Source organism: Podarcis raffonei, chromosome 2 (assembly GCF_027172205.1).
Source record: "Podarcis raffonei isolate rPodRaf1 chromosome 2, rPodRaf1.pri, whole genome shotgun sequence".
NCBI classification, from domain to species: Eukaryota; Metazoa; Chordata; class Lepidosauria; order Squamata; family Lacertidae; genus Podarcis; species Podarcis raffonei.
This window is the reverse complement of record NC_070603.1, coordinates 31093999-31109836: the sequence shown is the minus strand read 5'-3', so window position 1 is coordinate 31109836 and position 15838 is coordinate 31093999. Positions and strand designations below refer to the sequence as shown.

General features: G+C 44.1%; 1 protein-coding gene across 2 annotated transcripts in view; it reads right to left on the bottom strand.

Annotated features, from left to right (window-relative positions):
* Positions 1–15838, bottom strand: part of RBFOX3 (RNA binding fox-1 homolog 3) — a 347425-nt gene that overhangs the window by 216986 nt on the left and 114601 nt on the right. For both annotated transcript variants that reach the window (XM_053375575.1, XM_053375574.1), the window contains exon 2: positions 9275–9392. The gene's annotated coding sequence lies outside the window, so the exon portion shown is untranslated. The remainder of the gene's footprint in view (positions 1–9274; positions 9393–15838) is intronic.

The window sequence follows — 15838 nt, the reverse complement described above, 5'->3', positions numbered from 1 at the left end:
CAGTGGGAATAGAAAAACATCTGTCTTCTTGCCCTTTCCATCTCTTGCTTTTGTGCCATTCATCATTTACTTGTGGGCAGAGAACTTTGGGCACGTTGCAGAAATAACTAGAAACAAGCAAAGGGGGCAGCATCAGGTTGGCAAGAGAAGCAAGCCAAGACTATACATGTCATTGGCAAACAGTAAGGGCTGAGCAACTGTCATGGGGTTGAGCATGTATCAACATACCTGGGGCCACCCATCTTGGTCCCATTTGATAACGTTATAATGGCACTTCCCAAGATGCAGTGTCAACCTGGCAAGTGTCCATAATGCCATGCAGATTGGTGTCTCTACCCTCTTGCATGCAGCCAACCATTAGAGTAACTCACAGAGTTTTCCTGAGACAGAATTCCATTCCTGGGTCCAAATCCACATTGGCACTCTTCCTTCCCCAAATCCTGTTGCTTCCTGCTTGCTTCTGATTCATGCTCCAACCTGTAGTGATACTGCCACTTCTGAACCTGCATTCTGCAGATACCTCAGAATGACTACTTTTCTTTACTTACTGTGTTGTTCTCGCACTGTGAATTTCCATGAGAATCTGCTATTATTACAACTGGCTTTGATCCTGCAGAACTGCTTTGTCGTTGTTGTTTTTTAACCACAATTCTCAGTGTGCACCTCCACAGTGGTGCTTAATTTGAAAGCCCTTTCCCCCAAACAATGACATTTGCAGTGTGGGAAGGGCACGAACAATTGTGAGAGTAAAGACTGCAATTGTGGTGATAGTAGCTACTTGCATGGACTCGCTTTGCTTTCTATGCCACTGCTCCACTTTAAAAAATGGTAGGAACTGCAGGACCGGTCGCCACTATGCTTGCAATGCCATTTATGCAGGTGGCCAGAAAGTGATAGTTTCTCACCCAGCAGAGAGAAAAGGGATACAAAGGTGTCAGTCCCACGTGGCTCTATGAACCTGCTGGGTCTGGCCTAGCTGTTCAGAATGCACAACATGTTATTCAGAATCAGCTGTTAATCCATCTGCCTGTCTAGGGTTGCCATATTTTGAAGTGCAAAAAAGAGGATGCATTTGCCGACTTCTACTTTTAACTACGGATCGCTATGACGACTCTCATTTTAAATACCCCTACTCTATGTCGGCTATAGAAGCTGTAATATATATATTGCTTGTAACAATGTTCTTAACTTTCAACAAAATAATAATAATAGTACATATTGCTCCCTCACTTGCCACATGAAAGGATTTGGGCTCATGTTCCCATCTTTATGAATGTAAGTGTGCACAAAGCAATTTATTACACTGTTTAACATGTGCATTCCATTCATGAAAAACAGTGAGGGGTGGGGAGCACAACACATGGGGCTTTTAAAATTGTTTTTCTTTTAAAAAAATATTGGATTACTGTAAACAGAAACAAACAAACAACCCCCCCCCCCCAATTTTCCAAATTTATAAAATCTGCCTGGACAGAAATTTTAATTCTGAAAAAGAGGGCGTGCCCAGGAAAAAGAAGACATATGGCTACACACGCTTCCCCTGATGAAGCTCAGAGGCAGAGGCCTTGTTTTGCACACAGAAGGTCCCAAGTTCAATTCCTGGAATGGCCAGAAAAAAGAAGATGAGAGCTACTGCTGGTCAGTGTAGAGACAATATGGATCTAGATGGACAAGCATTCTGAATTTTCACAAGGCATATTTCTGCATTGCGAAGTAAAGGTGTTTACAGACTACCTGATAAACTCTACCTGAGATATAATTGGCCAGAAGGTGCCAACTGCCAGGAAAATGCCATGTGGGTAAAAAAATCCCTTAAAGAGGACTGGGGAAATGGTCATTTATCCCTCACATTCTGACCATCAGAAAACCCTGCAACTGACCATCTATACTGTATTACGCAAGAAGAGACCAGAAGCCTGTTCGTATGTAACTAGTAGATCTGAGCTAAAGAGCTCCTTTGCTTTTCAATATTCTGGCCTTCTGTATTCCACATAAATGTTAAACAATTTCAGAGGCGTAGCTGCGGGGGGGTGTCACTTGGCACCACACCACACTGCAGCAGGCGACACTTACTGTGGGGCCTGCAGTGCGCCCAAGCCACACATCTCTCCTGGGAGTGACACGGAGGCTCGGGTGCCTGCAGGCTCCACACTGCCCAAAAAGGCAGCATGGGGCTTGTGTCTGTCCACCACCTCTCCCTCACCTGCCTTACAGTTGAGGGGGAGGGGGAGGTGGCAGCATGCCCCACCTAATGGGCGGCTCACCCCTCCCCTGGGCACCCGAGCGGCTAGCCACACCATTGCCCAATTTAACAACATGTGTCCTGTGTGCATTGCTGCCAACTCACAGGGTTGGTGAAACAGAACCCACAAACCTAATCCACTTGATTCATGCTACAGAACTATAAGGCTGGAGTTGAAAGAGAAAAGTATAGAGTTGGGTAACACAGAGAGCTGGGTGCTGGCTCTCCTCCTCTTGTAAACTGAGTGGGATCTTGGTGGACAAGAGCCATTTTCCTTCAGCCTGGTGACAGCCACGTGAACTTAATGCCACCTCCAAGTCCCAGTTTAGTAAGAGTTTGCCTTGAACAGCCCCACACTTCTGTCCTGTTGTGGGGCTGTAGGGGGTTAATGGGAGGGATGGCACTGGCTCCCAGATAGTTTGGGATGCAACTGGCCTACTTTGCAAGGCGGTTGTGCAAGAAGAGCAAAAGCAGTCTCTCCTGGCTTTTCCCTTCCTTTACAAGCTTTACCGACTTAGCTTAGATCACAAAAACACCCTGTTGGGCAGAGTTAACTGGCATGCTGTTCTGCCAGGCCTCGCTCAACAGTTCTCCATGAAGCATTCAATGACCAAACTGATGAGCGCTGCCGGGAATCCTAGAAAGTCATTTCTGTCTGCAGTTCTTATTCTCCCATCAAGACAGAGAGATCGGAAATTGACTGACCCCAGCACTCCATTATCCAGAAAATGATCCCTGCACCACCACCCACTCCAAATCCACAGCCGCAAAGTAGCAGTCATGGTTGCATCCTCAGCCTGAACCTTTCCCCTGAATCCCAACACTTTTCAGGAGTTCAAAATGTTCCAAGGTTGCAATGGGCCACTAACTCAGTATATAACAGATGCACCTAAAGACCCAGGACCACACACATCACGAGGGAAAGAGGAAATTTTTGTTTCCTACTGAGTAAAAACTAAAAACAGCCCAACAAAATGCTATATTCAGCTGAACAGCAAGCAGCAGCTACAAATAAACAGAAGAGGAAGCAGGCTTCACATAAATAACCAAAAGGCGAAATGGCAGGTGAAGAATGAAGGGAAAGAGACAAATCCGGTCATTAGGCGACTCATCCAGAACAGAAAGTGACACAGCAAGCCAGGTGAGAGCGATCTGTAGATGGAGAAAGAACTGAATATGGAAAAACCCAGGGAACAATGTGTGGGAAGATTGCATAATGTCTGCCCACACTCTGCCTGCCAGAAACAAGCACGATTGGTCCCTTCAAAACCACCCCTTGCGGAAGAAGCACTATAATCCACCCAAAGTTTTTCAAAGCAGTCTGAAGAACCTTCAAGGTGATATAGCGAGCCTGGCTTCCTTGAGACTGATTAATGCAGCTGGGGAAATACGGCTGTGCCGCCTCTTCAGAAAGACAAGGCTTCTCTTTAATCCTTCTCTCAGGACGACCTCTGCCCCCAGTGGAGAAATGAAGGTTCTCAGGGAAAACAGAGGCGGGGTGCGGGGAAGGAACCACGTTCCGTATTTTACCATTTCAGAGCGTGCACTTGGGAGCAACAAAAGAATAAGGCAGAAAGCAGCCGCTGCTTGGTTGGGGTGGAGGGGGAGAGAGAGATGGAGGGGAAGTGCCATATCCAGCAGCCAAAGCCTTTTTAACTCTCGGGATGCAGCTCCGGGCTACAGGTTTGGTCCTACTTCGCAAAGGCAAACATAATCAGTAACCTCTTGCTGCTGCCCCAAAGGTGGAAAGCTGTGAAGGAGCAGAGATGCAAGTAGCACAGCATGGTCCAACATGCACCTCTCAGAGCAGGGCTCTTTGTATTCTGTACATACATGCTTCACAGTACAGAGTCACAGTTCCTTTTTCTTTTTTGTTTGCTTAATGAAAGTATGTTTCTAGCCTTCATGGCTGTCAGGAAAAAGACTGAGGAAAGCTGTTTGTTACAGCTTCAGAAACCAGAGTGCCTCTAGTTGAGGATTCCAGTGTCTCTCTCTATAGCAGGCATAGACAAACTCGGCCCTCCAGATGTTTTGGGGCTACAACTCCCATGACCCCTACAGTGGTCAGGAATGATGGGAATTGTAGGTCCCAAAACATCTGGAGGGCCGAGTTTGCCTATGCCTGTTCTATAGCATCCACCCCTTTCATTCCCACCCAAAAAGTGTCAAATCAAAAATACAAGATTGATAAATATGTCTCTTTATAGACGCGGGTGGCGCTGTGGGTAAAACCTCAGTGCCTAGGACTTGCCGATCGTATGGTCGGCGGTTTGAATCCCCGCGGCGGGGTGAGCTCCCATCGTTTGGTCCCAGCTCCTGCTCACCTAGCAGTTCGAAAGCACCCCTAAGTGCAAGTAGATAAATAGGTACCGCTTTATAGCGGGAAGGTAAACGGCGTTTCCGTGTGCTGCGCTGGTGCTGGCTCGCCAGAGCAGCTTTGTCACGCTGGCCACGTGACCCGGAAGTGTCTGCGGACAGCGCTGGCTCCCGGCCTCTTAAGCGAGATGAGCAGGCAACCCCAGAGTTGGACACAACTGGCCCGTATGGGCAGGGGTACCTTTACCTTTATCCTTTTTATTTTCCCAATCATCCTTGGTCATTACGGTCTACCACCGCCTCGGCCTAATAAACTGTACAGGCACCCCCACATTTATGCAAGGGTTAAGTTCTGGACCCCCCTTTGCATAAGTCAAATCGCATAAAGTGGGGAGCACCCTCTAAAAAACCTCCAAATGCCTATTTTCCACTGCTCTCCAGCTCGCTCGCTCGCTCTTCTCTCTCTCCAATCCAGACTAAAGTATCTAGAGTTGAAGCTCTGGGGCTGGCTGGAGGCTGAAAGACATGTCAGTGGCTGCAGCTGCACTGCCCTGAGCATCAGCTGTTAGGCAGGGAGGCTGAGCAGCCTAAACAAAGCCCTGCTGAAACCTCTGGTCTCTTTGGGGCTTCCTCCACCCTTACTGACATCCTTTTCAGGTTCCAAGAAGGGTCTCCCTTCCAAGAAGGAGAGGACTCTCTAGCTCTCTCCTGTCATTTCCTAGTATGATTCTACTTATTTATTTCCCAGCACCACATATATGTGTGGTTGAACAAAAGTAGAATGTGCATAATTGGGTGGGTGGGTGGGTGGGTGTGTATTCAATTTGCCCCGGTAAGTAATGTACTGTATTTATGGTTGTGGGCTTTCTACTGGTCCCAGCGACTAGCAAGTCATCACAGAGGTCAGATCCAGGAGATGCCATCTTGCATATCACTGGAGTCATCTACAGAGTCCATATTAGTGAGCTCATATTCCTATTTTATACCTTACATCTAATCTCCTCTATTCAAACTCTGCAGTGTATCCAGTTTTCAAGTTATGATTACTTAGGACTCTGCTAACCAAACAGCCTGAACATTTACTTTCCATCTCATTGAGAAACACTGTTTTGCCCAGTAACAACTAGCCTTTGCTTACAGAAAGGTCTGGCCACTTACAGCCTGATCCTATATGCATGCTTACACAGAAGTAAGCCCCACTTGGTTCAACAAAATTCAATTCCAAATTCATGTGCACAGGAGTGCAGCCTCAACCTTCATCTTGCTTAGTGTCCTTGAACGTGTACAAAAAAAGGCAAACTGGAAACTGTCTCTCGTTTTGTGGAATGCCAAAGGTTTAGGCTTCTAGGTTATATAAAGGATCTAGCTAGTTGAAAACCAATGTGTTTTTTGTTTTTAATTCAGTAACACTAGCTTGCATGATTGTTCAAGAAAGAAATTAAATTTAAAATGGGAGTCTCAATCTAAAATAAATAACTTAGGGTACAATCTTAACAGCTTTTGGGAGGGTATTGCAGAGGCTATAGGATATATTGGATTTGCCCTTCTGCCAGGGATAGAGCTCTGATGTCAGCAAACTCCCTCTCATTCCAGCCAAAGCCTCCAGGGCCCTGGCGCAACCTACTTCAGAACGCAGACATTGGTAAACGGGTATATTTGGGGTGGTTTGGAGAGCATGCTGGGAGAGAACTGGGAATGACTAGAATCTTAAGGATCTAAAGCCATTCCAGTCCCCTGATAGCCACAGTCCCCTTATTCCCAATGGGAAGAAGAAGTGGAAGAAGAAGAAGAGTAATACCCAGAAATAGATGGAGGACCCCAAGATCAATCTTTCATCATTATTTCTCCCCTGCTGGCTCAATCCCAGCAAGACTCTGGACATTGCAGATCAACTACCTGCAGTTTCACTGCCTTAGCTATGCAGCATTGGGTTGCAGTCCTAAATCTGCTTACTTCTGAGTAGACATGACAAGAGTTCTGCTACTGGTCCTTTATTCTTTGTTATTTATATCATTAATCTATCCTACAATAAACCACAGAAGCTTTCATCACATATAAAAGAAAACAAAGTGACCCTGCGTACATTCTTTTTAAATACCAAACTTCTTATTCCAGTGCTTTCCAATTTCTGATTTGGAATCCAAATTGCTCCTGGCTGGAGTGGTGGTGGAATAATGGGCACAGGTTTTCCTCTACCCAGCTCTCCCAGCTAAGCCGACCTCCCATGAGCTGCCACCCAAGAAGTGAGGCATGGGTGGACTTGCTGATGGCAGGCCCCGAAAAGGGATGCTCCAGAGATGGGAAGTGGCTGAGCTGGTCCAGGATCCATTGACTCTGAAGCTGCTGTGAGTGGCAGGGCTGTAGATGTGGCACTGGCCCCACCATACCATGAACCCCTTCTGTTGTGTTTGTGGGGGGAGGTATAGATTACAACTTTAAAACTCCCATTTAATTAAAACAGAGTTGAGTAACATAGCGTACATGATTTGTCACTGCAAGTCCCAGGTTCAGGCCCTCCAATCTTCATGTAAAAGGATCAGGTAGAGGTTCTACAGAGATGGACAAACAGCCTCACTTGTCTGGGATAAGGCAGATTTCTATGTTACTAGAACTGGAGGTACATGCCATGCTTACAACCCAAAACAGTTGCTTTCACTGAGAGTAAGATTTCACAGGACGGCCTTATCTGGGGGCAAGTAACCATGCTCATTAATGATCCAATCACACCTAACACAGAGTTGTGGGAGAATTGCCCCCTCCCTCAGCAGAGGCTGGTTGGAAAGCGAGAACCCACACACAGAGGAGACAGTTTTACAGGAGCCTTTGAATTCCTCTTGCAGCACATTAACCATCCTCTCTCAGCACATTGTTTAGGAATGAACGCCCTAGGCCCACTCCATTCTGGGCACAGCAAAATGATCTCAATCTCATTAATTTCCTCCACCCAAAGCTGTATTATCCAGCCCTACCCTTGCAATATGCATCTTAGGCTGATGCCATCAGCACTCATTTTAAATAAAACTTAGACCAACTCAAGTAAATGAAAAACTGAGATAATAATTCCCTATCAAATTAATGCTTTTGGGTGATGGAAACACACTTGAGGAACTGGTAGACAGTAGAGAGTGTCACAATAACACAATAAGCATATTTTGGCGCAGATGTTAGGTGTGTGGGTGTACCTAGCACTCCAGCCAAGGGAGATCTAGCAGTTTACTCGTCCAAAAACTTTTACAAGTTTCTGGGTGTGCAATTTTGATAGCGTGAAGCAAGACCAAGAATCAGCATATGAATTACTGAATACTGTTCAGCTGCATTTCCTTCTTCCATTAAAAGCACAATGTAAAAATGGAGACAAATGCTTCTTGGTGAGGAGCAGCAGCAGCAGCAGCTCAAAAGAAGACAAGTATTTTACATGGTCAAGACTTATGAAAGAATCAGCCAGGGACTGGGAATATGTGGGTTTCCAGAGGCTGCTACACAACTCACATTATCCCTGCTCATGCTGGCTGTGGCTGATAGGGTTGATGTCCAACAATCTAGAGGGCTGCAGGTTTCCCAGCCTGATATAAATGTTTGATTTGCTGGTCTTAGTCCAGGGCTACCAATCAGAGAGAAGAACAGATGGACATGACTGTATCTTTCTGCATCACAGCAATAACAAGCCCACAATTTCTTCATCTGCTTCAACACAGAATGGAAAGGCAGTGATTGAAGAGAAGCTGCAAAAGAAAGGCACTCCCTGCCCCCACCCACCCACTCCCAACTAGTGACTAACCAACACAGAGGAATGTAATCACATCTAACAATCAACCAGACTATCTGGTTTATTGTGGATTATCAGGAATGAGCAGCATGCTAGTGCCCAGTGCCCAGTCACTTCATTTCACTCCTCCCCTGGCACAAGCAGGATAAACAAACCAGGAAGCCTTGGTTTCCTGTTACATCTGAACCAGGGACCTTGGTTTGTCGCTCCCTAGCAAGACATGACCAGTCAGCTAACACCTAATCATGGATTCATGTCGACTTGCAAATCATGGCTTGTTAGGGATAAACAACACAGGGTCCCTGCTGTACCTGCTCATTCTTGACTTCCTCAAACTTCTGTTCTTGAACTGTTTAGGAAATGCATAAGAATTTCTAAAGAGCTTCAAATACGGACACCACCCCCCAGTTCACACTGAAGCATCCATTACTGAATTATTACACTTAGAGGACAGTAGGCAGAATGAATTGGGTAGCGAGTTTACCAGTTGGGGAGGGAAACAATCATGGAAGAAGAATTAGATAGAAAAACGAAAAGATAATATCACATGAATAATGCCTTATAAAGCAACAGGTACAGATAATAATGCACTGTTTAACAGTTTAACATGTGCACATTACATTCAGTGGAAGGCTGTCAAATTAAAATATACAGCCTCATTAATCCCAGTATTGTGAACTGCGCCATCCACATTGGAGGGCATCAACAGTTTCAGCTAGGGTGTATTATGTAGTTTAGGCATTATATGTTGTCAAAATGGATTTTTTCTGGCCCTCTATGCCTTGTTTTTATCACTGGGTCCTTGCTGCAAATCCACCAGATGGATTTGGGGTGCTATTTTCCTCTGTGTATTTCCATGGTCCACTATTTCACGCCTCAGCAGAATAAATGCCTCATACTGTAGATGCAGCCATTTCCAATAGTCTTTCTATTAGACCAAGGACTCTTACCTGGAACACCAAAGGGTTGTGTTGCTTCTAGTAGATGTCACAATCTAGTGCAGATACATGCACTCTGTGCTGGAAAGGAAAGCCATCTGGGTCCTTGTGCCAGCTCTAGCTCCTTGGCCTGGAAGAAGAAGAAGAAATAAAATGGAGACCTTGTTTCCACACACATGTTAAGGAACACAGAGGAAAGAACAGGACAATGGTTTCTAAATGGCACATTTTCCACTTGGTGACAGAGAAAGTGCAACTGCTTAGGGTCACAGGAGCCATTAGGGCAGCCAGGGCTGAGCCCTACCAAGTGAAATGCCCAGCAAAAACACTCCCCCCCAAAAAAACCCTCAAAGCCACTCTTTAGTGACCCACACATTCTTTCATTTTTTCATGTTATGATATTGTACTTCTCTGCCAAACTCCCATTCTCTAGCCACTTGGCTCTCTACACCACCCAACCACTCAATCCAAAAGAATTGCTATGGCCAGGAAGTCCCACCCATCTAGATCCACATCTGATTTTACTGGGTCTACTGGCTATTTGCTCAGGTTCTGGCAATTTCCCTTCCCTCCTATTGTCATTATCAGCTGAGGTTCACTGGTCCACATCCTCTCCCAAGTCCAATCCTACATCCATATCTCACTTCCGTGACCTATTGGTGGTCCCTATGGCCAGTGCTGCCTCATTCCAAAAGGCACATACTATATTTCCTACTCTTGATTAATCTCGACAATGCTGCCTGCCCTGCTTCTCTGTAAATTCTGAGCATCTCAGCCAACAGTAGGTATTAAGACTGCATGGCCAGCCTCATATGCCTGCAATGTTAGGGCAATCTCCTTCAGAGGCTTCAACACTACTACTGCAAAATTCCTTGCTGCGTTTACACTTTTTAAAAACAAAATAACGAAATGTCTAGATCACTTAAATAAAAAAAGGGAAATCTCTCAGCAGTTTACACAACATAGCGTGAAATGTTTATTTTTAAAACCCTGTTAAAATCAAAACATTTTTTTAAAAAAATAGGCAAAATAAAATTATAAAATATAGGTAACATCAGCAGAACTTTAGAAACAAGTATGTAACCTAATACATATCTGGGCATGTTAGCTGAAAGAAAGGTTTTAGCAAGCATCTAAAACAAAACAGCAAATATGCCTGTCTGATGAGAATAGATAGGACAGATTCAGAATTCAACAAGAGATCAAAAAGTCACACATCACCCCTACCCCGTGAAAGTTTACCATTAACATGCATTGATTAGCTAGGGAGTGTTAGATTTGGGTTGAACCTTTGAGAGCACATGAAGGCTCAAATAAACTTATTTGCACATTTTCTGGAGAACGTGCATAAAATAAAACTTTTCCTAATTACAAATCCCCTAGTATATTTCAGCAAAAAAACCAACAACACACCCACAACCAAAATGCATACATAATCCAAGATGTTTATCCATCGTTATTGATTCTTTTTGTAGTACAATCAATATCTTTATCCATTGAGAGTATTCTTTGAAGCCTTCCTAGTGTATCCTTGAAGCCCCAGTTCTGTTAGATTCAGTGTGAGACTTAACTTATTTGGTACTTCATGACCTGGGACATTTTCAGAGTTCTCTTGCAAATGAGCAGTTGCATTTAAATTTCAAATAAAGCTGTCTGTGGGAAACCACAATTTTTATTTATACTTGATCTGAACACTTAGAAACCATCATTTTTTCGGGTTGTAGTATTCTCGGAAAAGATGTAAACATAGACTAAATCACCCGGTGGATAGTTAGTCGCACACATTGTTACAGATATGTGATCTACTTCCTATTATTAAATATACTTCCACTTTTAACTTTCAGCCCTTGACTTCCATTAGATGTCATTGTCAGAGCCTCAGCTTAGACACAGTAAAATTTTGACGAAAAAGACACTTTTGTATAGTGATTTGAATGGCGCTTACATGTGTATCAGCACACATGACTCTAGCATGCAAACACACATAGGTACAATATGTGCATATATAATTTTTCCCAGTGCATGCAGCTGTGTTGAGAATGAGATTAGCTGCAACTTCCCCCTGTTCATATACTGAAGGTATGTGTGCTAGAACAAAAAGACAATAACCATACAATTAGCCACGTATGACAGTATTTCACATAGGCTTGCAAGTTAATCCCTGCAGAGAAGCATTTTTATTTTTTTTAGTCAGCAATTGTATTGCATCTTTTAAAAGCCCTTGGATAAGCAGGCAGGGAATGAAAGATTGATACCAGTCTGGTGAAATGTTCTGTTTCAAACCTCTGCCACCACTGGCATTCAAGATTGCTCTTTTACAGCTATTGGACTTCGCCTGTGAGCACAAAGTATTTTTTTCCCCACCGTGAAAGTGCTTATTATATTATCAAGTGATATTTTCACTTCATTTCTCTGAAGACTCTTTATTAAAGCCAACCCACCCCATGTCCTCAAATCGTTCCAACAGTGACTCTGAAAAGAGGAGCACATTAAAAAAAAACAATCATCCAGACACCAAGACTCAGATAGCATGTAGCAATAGGTTTACTCTTCCCCACACTACCCCATCCCCATCTGCAGCTTTAGATCAAAATGGATCACACTAACCCCCATTGCTGCAGCACCCTCTAGTCACACACAACCAGTTAAATTACATACCATGAGGACTGTCAGCCCTGCTTTCCAGGATACAGCTGCCTGTTCTATAGCTCTGGCTGATACTCTTATTCCTAGAGATATGACCTTGCATTTGGCTGCATTAAAACAGATGTTGTTGGCACAGGGCCCAGCTGACCAAGCGATCCAAATTGCTCTGTGTATATCTTGCCCTGTCCTCAATGTTATTTACCACTCCAGCAATTTTTGTGCTTTCGATCCAAGGACTTGCCCACCAGCTGAGATCACAGAACTGGAACCTGTTTATTCTGAACCTGGGAGGAGTGGCCCAGACAAACCCCTTATCCTTGTCCATCAGGCTCTGAGTACAAAGCTAATGGTCCGTGCTGAAAACACCAGCCCAGGCCCCAGTGTTAAGGGAAAAGAAAGTCGCCATGCTTTATTTGCCAGCTTGCATGGAGGAAGCCAAATCTCAGCAGCCCAGCACAAGCAAATGTGTTCTACACATTTATGCTTGCTTGCTTGCCACTGGTTCATCTGGAGACGTTGAATGGACAATGGCCATCATGCTTGAACAAAGTGGGGAAACACTGTCTTCCTTTGAACTCATCAACCCCCTAATTAAGAACCCAAAGACCATGGTTAAACACTCCACTTTAGCCATATGTCGCTAGGTGAACAGCAAGTCTGAAAGACGTTAAGAACTTATAACTTGGAGGCAATCATGTTTTCAATCCAGCTTATTTTAGCTAAGCATGGAATATATTAACAAAAATGCACATATATATATCAACTTCCAGCAATGTTCTGTTTATGTGGACCAAAATTAGGGGTGGGGAGCCACCTTCCCACAAGCCAGATGGACCCATAGAACCATCTGGCCTGCAGCCTCCACTCTTCTCCTTGACCCTCCACCCTGTGTAGCAACTAGGCCTGAAAATAGCCTCCTGTTGGACCCCTAAAATGATAACACACTGGTCCTCTGCAGAATCAGGGGGAGATGAATTTGGGCTCACTTCCTGATTCTGCAAAGGACCAGTGTTTTATACACATCCAGGAAGAACGGCAGAGATAACAAAAACAACAAAAATAACCTTTCCTAGGGACAGAAACTCTCCAAAAGGCTCCCATGTCATGCTGGATCGATCTCAGCTGCCAGAGGTTGCTTTGCATCCCTGAATTGAGAGGATATAGTTTAGCAGCTTGTCCCCTATCGTGATGGGGCTTTCCCCCTCCTTACTTTCTGCTCACTCTTCTATCAATCAAGGCATTGAAAGGAACAGATCCACCCAAGCAGCCTTAGCCACACCGCCTCAATTTCCCTCACCTATGCCCATGAGAGACCTTGCTGCGTATGTTTTTTGTGCTCTGGGAGGCAGACAACAGGCATCTGCTCTTGCCATTAGTTACACCTTTCCCAACATCTACAAATCTAGCAGATGCAGTCCCCCTACTCCTGACCTAGGTTGAAAGCAAACCCAACGAAACAAAATCAGGCATTTTAAATATTTGCATTGAAATTTAAGAGCACATTCATACATATAAGCTAAAAGGACAGACATTAATATATTTAACAACCAACATTCTATTAACGCAGATGAATTAGTGAGGTGGAGAGACTGCTATAGAAGAAATGGGAGGGTGAATCTTTTACTTACTGCAAACAGCCCCCCCCCCACCTACCCCCCAAATGGGTGGAATTCCCTTTCCACCTAATTATACCCATTCATTAGACTCTATTGATATGCACAGCTGGGTAGCAGCTTAGCATGAGTCAGCTCATTGCCAAAAGGCTTCCTGGCTTCTCAGCCAGCTCTTTCTATCAGTCACCTTTAAAGGCAATCTGTCACAGCCCAATTCTAAATCCTTTTGCAAAATACACACTCTCTCCCTCGCTAAACCTCTCTCTGTGTGCCTGTTCTTCCCTCCAGTGGAGTTTTTTGGGGGGGGGCAGGGGAGGTGGTAATAGTATTTGGCTAACTAAATTCTCCAGAATCAGCAAACATGGAGCATGCTGATAAAGAGTTTGGATTCAAGCTTGGACCATGCAGGGACAGATTTGCAAAAAGAGCATACTCACTGCTGGTCTCCCAGAGAAGTGAGGCAGATTTTGTTGTAGCCCAAGAAGTAGCTTTTTGAGTCTAGGGTGAAAGATGTAACATTCTAGTGCATGCAAATATCACCGCTTAGATATCTTTTGAAACATTAAGTGACATATTAATGCTTTTCAACAAATAAATGGGGTGTGTTCCAGTGCAGTGTTTGTGAAGTGATGTGGAAACTTACAGTCCTGTTTGAGACACGATACCGCAGAGCACTCCAGAATAAACATTCTGTTTCATTCAGCCTTCAGTTTTATCATAAGGTTAACCTTACATTACTTGTTCTACATTTTGCAACCACTTCCCCTTGTAGTATTCATCCCAGACACAACCTCTGCAGATTTTTTTCCTTGCCCTTATACAAAAGGTCCCTGGGGAAGACTCAGAACCATCCAACGTTTACACTTGACAATATAAGCAGGAGTCTTAGGTCACTGCCATCTAGTAGAAACATTAAGTGAAAACTTGACAAAAATCAAATAAGATGATTGAAAGTGAAGCACGGTCTTTAATTAAAATGAGTCTGCAACATACAGAAAACTTGGTAGCGCTGTTATGCGTAACAATTAAAAAATACTATTATCTCACCGCTCTTGGGAGAGTCTTTCTTTCTTTCTTTCTTTTTAAGTTGACTTTAACATGTCTTGTGCCGTTAAGCACCAACAGAAGATAAAATCTACAAGAGAAGTATCTTTGATAACTGAATACAGCGGTACCTCGGGTTACGTACTTAATTCGTTCCGGAGGTCCGTACTTAACCTGACACTGTTCTTAACCTGAAGCCCCACTTTAGCTAATGGGGCCTCCTGCTGCTGCCGTGCCGCCGGAGCACAATTTCTGTTCTCATCCTGAAGCAAAGTTCTTAACCTGAAGCACTATTTCTGGGTTAGCGGAGTCTGTAACCTGAAGCCTATGTAACCTGAAGCGTATGTAACCAGAGGTACCACTGTACATATGGTATTTTGTTGTCCATTGTAAATGAACGAATATAATTCTGGGTACTAATTGCTTGGTTTAACGGTGGACATTTTTGTAGTACTTTGTTCTTAATGTAGCCAATAGCCTGAATATGAAACCTTAAAAAATAAAAATGAAATAAACAAAAACAAAAACAAAGTTAACAACATAGTGTTTTTGTTTTGAATTTTTTTTTAATTACGTATTATTTTTGCTATGGGGGCAGTTCTAATTCTGATAAGTTACCGTATTTTTCGCTCTGTAAGACGCACAAGACCACAAGACGCACCTAGTTTTTGGAGGAGGAAAACAAGAAAAAAAATATTCTGAATCTCAGAAGGCAGAACAGTAAGAGGGATCGCTGCGCAGTGAAAGCAGCAATCCCTCTTGCTGTTCTGGCTTCTGGGATAGCTGTGCAGCCTGCATTCGCGCCATAAGACGCGCACACATTTCCCCTTACTTTTTAGGAGGGAAAAAGTGAGTCTTATAGAGCAAAAAATACGGTATTTCAGTGTTTTAGCTTGAGACGTAAGACTGCCCTTGTGATCCTTCTTGCGAGCCAGGAAGGAAGTGGTGAAAGGAAAGGCTGAATCAACATCTCCCCAACAGCACTGAGGACAGTAGCTGTGCCTTTACAATTATAAGGAGATGCTACCATCACAGAGGGAAATACAGAAATTGAAGCTGGGTGCTAATCTCTCAAACCCACTGTGGAGGACTGCCTGGTGCTCCCTGGTCTTCGATTTACCTCATCCCTCTTAACACAGAATTGGGTGAAATCAGTTTGCGAAGTTCAACCACCCTCCACCCCACCCCCACTATCTAGGGTCTTTCAGGATTTCCAGGTCCAGACCTTGGAAGGAGAGAACCTCTGTAAGCTTTGCAAAGAAAAGGAGAAGCT